This window comes from Actinia tenebrosa, unplaced genomic scaffold, assembly GCF_029948245.1.
Source record: "Actinia tenebrosa isolate PJP-AT-01 unplaced genomic scaffold, QUT_ActTen_1.0 PGA_scaffold6__47_contigs__length_16458017, whole genome shotgun sequence".
NCBI lineage: Eukaryota > Metazoa > Cnidaria > Anthozoa > Actiniaria > Actiniidae > Actinia > Actinia tenebrosa.
This window is the reverse complement of record NW_028292583.1, coordinates 12,370,232-12,375,355: the sequence shown is the minus strand read 5'-3', so window position 1 is coordinate 12,375,355 and position 5,124 is coordinate 12,370,232.

Here is a 5,124-nt window from a genome sequence, read left to right as displayed (position 1 = left end):
GCACCATGCCACTCCTCGCCATTTTGCGGCTAAATGCCCCATAAATGGTTAAAAGGAAATGGTAGACCATGCAGAGGAAATCAACGCCGACTACCGCAGTAAGGGACGAAGTGAGAAACTTAAAGGCGGAACTTCGGGGCCTCAGTGATGCCGAGCAAAACAAGACGCTAGCGTAAACGCATCCGAGCGAAGTCTTACGAGGACTTCCTACCACGTGGCATCCAGAGGATTTGGTGTGTTGAGCAGCAAGCGCGCAGCACAATCGCGAATACAGAAAGATTTGTTAAGCGTACACCGCGAAAGATTCCCTGGCCATTTGGTGCCCGTTTGCTACAAGCCCCACGATACCCGCATGCAGAAGAGAGACGTGTGGGTGCCGGGCACCGACGTCCAACTGCGAAACGCGGTAACTCATGATAAAGTCTGGGTGCCTATGGGAAAGGTTGAAAAAATAACCTCCCATCCAGATTGGCGTTTGGGATATTGTATGACAGTCCACAGCGCGCAAGGGCTTACCATAAAAGAAACCTTATGGATCATAGACCAGCGGTTATGTTGGAGTAATTTGATATATACCGCTGTGAGCCGTGTGGAGCATGCCAAACAGTTGCGGAGGGCTTGGGGTCCGCAACTGCGTTACGATAAGACGCCAGAGGACGTAGCCAAAGAGAACATTGCTAAGAAACTCCTTCGCTACAAGCGGCACGACGAAGAAAAAAAATGACGTTCGACCTATGCGTGGACGACGTCTATAAGAAAGGTGCAAGGTGTGCCAATGTAACATACCTCTACTATGGAGGTTTGACCCGAATGACGATCAGCAGTTCTCCGTGGATCGCATAAATAATAAACGCGGGCATTGCAGAGGCAACGTAAGACTGACATGCCTAGAGTGCAATCGGGCGCGTGGAGCAGCACTACTCTGAGTCTTTGGGGACCATGAGCAGCTCTTCCTTAACCAATCCGCGACTTGGGCCATCTAGGTAATACAACACGGGTTGCCCTTCCTTGGTGACGGACTTCGAAATCTCATACGTTTCCAAAGACCAGTTAGGATCCGTGGCTCTCTTACTGCCACCTTCGAGTTCCCCCGGCTGATAGAGGTATCTGACCACTATGTCGCGGGGGAGCTTTTTTTCCTTCAGTCCGACCGCCCTCGAACTTCTGACGTAGGACTTGTGTTCCACGTGTTTCTTTTTTATGGCATCCTTGGGTTTCATTCCCGTAGCCCTGGCCGCCTCGTTGTTCAAAGCCGCGACGACCTGGGGGAGCCTCTGAGTCCATTCCCTGTTGCGTTTGGAGGGATCTTCCAGCTCTTTCCAATACTGGTATCCAAAGAGACGCTCGGCCAGGGTCTTATTAAATCTTTCGACGATGCTCTGACCCCTGTGGTACTCAGCTTCAGCTCTCCTAATCTTGGTGTCGTGGTCTTTCAGGGTCTTGGTAACCACGCCCATAAACTCCGTCCCGCATCCACTTGAAGCAGCTTAGGCCATTTCAAAACGCGCTTATAAATCCTACCTAGGGCTTCTGCGACTTCCCCAGAATCCTTGCTGGTTATGGGTTCGGCGTCCCTTGTATCTGCTTGCGATATCAACTACGGTCAAAGCGTATCTATAGGTCTTTCTTCTCACCTTGTCGTGCGGTAAGAAAAGCAAATCCGCCTGATGAACTTCATTGGGGGCATTTACGGTAAAGCTGGGCCTGGGAATGTACTTGGGCACGGGAAGATAAACCTGCCAGAGGGTTTGTTTTCTTAGCCAGTTCTTAGCCGTTTCATCTGATACCCTGGCCGCGGTCGCGAGTTTCTTGATAGCCGACGCTCCTCTCCAATAGCCCTCAGGCCCATAGTAAATCCTTTTAAGTTTGTCCTCTACGCGGCCCATTATATGAATTCCAGGACGAGATTGATCTTACGTCCGTTAAAATCCACCGTCTTTCCGTCCACCTTAATGGTGATGTTTATGCTTTCTACCAAATTAGACAAATCATAGCTCAAAGAAATGGGAGTGTATTCTACCAGGTCAAATGGATTACCCTTAGGTAGGAATTTGGACATAAGAGAAGACTTTTCTCCATTGTTGTAACTATGAACCAAGTCGCAATAGACTTCGTAAGAGGATGCGACTTTCCATTTCACAGGTATGGCTGTGTTGGTAATCGTCTTGCCTGAGGCACATAATAAAGATCCCAATGGGTCAGACTTTCCAAAAGTCATTGAATAATTTGACATATTATGTTTGAGGGTCATTTCGTGCGGCAATCCTGTGGTGAGAGTATAACCGTGTTTTGCTAATTCCTTGGCCAGTGTGATTGGTGTATAATGTCCATCGGGCAGCAATACGGCTTGATAGTTAGATCCTCCTGTATGCTCAGTGACTATGCCCCTAATCAGGTTATACCAAGAATTGTACAAAGAGCAACTTATGAGCCGAACCTTATGGGCTTTAATGGGGGGATTCAAGTAAGTGGTAAAGTCATTCTTGTCGCTTTCCAAAAAGACGATCATTATATTAGATACGCCAAAGCTACGCCTCCCGCCAGCCCTGCGACTCCTACAAAGACCAATTCATTGTCTTTTTGTTTCTTAGAAGGCTGGTAGTAATTCTTAAACTGAGGCTTTCTTAACCTAAAGTCGGGGTGCGCCTGTGCATAAAGTCTAAAGGCGTAGTCTGTATTTTCGAAGTTCTTATCCGCCTGCATCTTGTCTTGGTAGTTTTTGTCCAACCAATCCCTGTAAGCTTGTCTTTTTTCATTCCAAGCCGCCACGTCTCGCTGATATTTCTCCAGCGCTAAGTCGTGCCTCTTCCTCTCAGCGGCTAAATCTCCGCTGCGATCACCTCTAACTAATCTATCCAAATACTGACCACCATAATTAGCTCCAGTGAATGCTAAGGCTGCAATAACTCCACCTGCGACCACGCTAACCATTTATATATTACGCCGTAGGGAGGTACTTTTCCTTCCGTAGGTAATCCTTTAGCATGATAGCCCCGCCTACGGCAGCGGTCATTTTAGCAAAATTAGCGAAGCTCTTGCTTGGGTCTTCAGTAAAGTCTTCTTTGAGCACTTTCTTACCCACCCAACCAATACCCGCAACGATGGAAGTAATGATAGCTGCTTCTTCAACAGTTTTCAACAACGCGGTCGACATTATATTACAAAGCGAGAAGGTTATTACTCCATTTCAGGGATTTTGCTTTTTCTAACCTCCACAGGTGCGTGCACGGGCGCGTGATATGTTGGTGGTTCTACCTTTTTCGTAGCCCGCCATTGTAAGTAGAGGCTGCCTGCTGCTATAGCGACTCCTAACGCGCCAATGACGTATCCCGGATTCCAAAAGGATCCCTCTTCTTTTTCCTCCACCTTTTCTTCTTTTTTGGCTTTGTTCTTCTTGTTCATCTCCGCGAGCTTCTTCCCCGCGGCAACTCTGCCTGGAGATTTAGCCTTGGTAATCTTTTGCTCGGGCTGCTCTGCCTTCGACTCTGGTTCACTCATTTATATCTAAGGACTTGAAGGACTTGATAAGTACTTGACGACGACTTAAGGATGACTTGACAATGACTTGACTAAGTACTTGACAATGACTTAAGGACGACTTGACTAAGTACTTGACAATGACTTAAGGACGACTTGACTAAGTACTTGACAATGACTCAAGGACGACTTGACTAAGTACTTGACAATGACTTGACTAAGTACTTGAGGTGACTTGACTAAGTACTTACGAATGAGTTGACTAAGTACTTGAGGTGACTTGATCAGGTACCTCAGTAAGTGCTGCCTGGAAGACCTTTTCGACTTCTCTGTCCTTCTTGAAGTCCTTCCAAGAGGCACCAAAGGTGCCCGCAAGTTCCTTCAAGTCGACATGCTGAGCTACGTGCAAAGCCACAGAGGCGACTGCCATTAACTTACCACACTTTAAAGACAACCACCCGCAGGTTATCTTAAGTTCTTGGGCGATAACATAGTCATCTCTTATGTCCTTCTGTAGTTGCTCCACGTCGTCTATAGGCAGCGCAAGTCCAAGCAATTTAGTTGCAAGTCGGATAGCGGAGTCTGCTACGGCGTCCGTGGTCTTACTTGCAAGGGCAGCCTCATACCTTTTATGGAACTTTTTGACTTCCTCTTCTGACAACTTATTAACCTGCTCATGGGTAAGTTCCTTGCCTATCATTTCTTTGCACTTCCCAGAAGACACAAGGATGTTAAGTTGTTCCTTGAGGTTACTTTCATCTAGCTGCGTGGGGACTTCATCTATCAACTGCTCAATCTCCATATATGTTAATGGAATACGGAAACCTCAAAGAGAAGATCATTTTGGAATGTTGGTGCGTCTTTAAATGCCGCATGTATTCGTGTAACTGTTTCTTGGATATCTCACCCCCATAGTCGCTTAAGATGGTTTCCAGGTCACTCCGGCTCGGAGTATAAAATACGACAAGTGAACCTATGTTTTCCCTAAAAGGCTTAGAGACGCTGGTAAGCTGCTGCGAGAGCAACCAAACGCTGATATTGTCATGTCTACCGCTGAAGGCGAGTTTAACCAGCTCGGAGGTGCGTCTTTTTACGTCGTCCCCGCAGGCAATGTCATCCAGTATGAGTAGTGTCTGCGTATCTTTAGGGAATTGTTTGTGCCAAAACTTCAAATGGCTGGATAACTCGTTAGGGTCTAAGATATCCACAAAGAAGTCGTCATCTTTCACTCCTATGCCTTCCCAGGTGCGGTTATTCACGTAGGTGGGGCATAATAGCACAATATAGTCAAAGCGGTATCTAAAGGGTCCTAATAGCTGCTCCACTACGAACTGGGTCTTTCCGCAGCCGGTGGGTCCTACTATCAGAGCATTGCAGGGAATATGGTTCGGATCCATTATATATACGATGGACCCAGTGGAAGCAGTAAGAAGGATTGCCGCCGACGCAAAAGATAAAAGAGACACCATAGAAATGCAAAGGGAGGAGATCGATCGGCTGCGGGAGCGCGTGCAGGAATTGTATGATGAAATGTGCAGCCTGAAGCGCGCGGAGAGGTTTGGTGCGCTTTTGACGATGGCCGGTTGGGCAAAAGAAAGCATTAAGGACTTTATGCGATATCCGCTGTAGAGCTGTTTAAAAGACGCC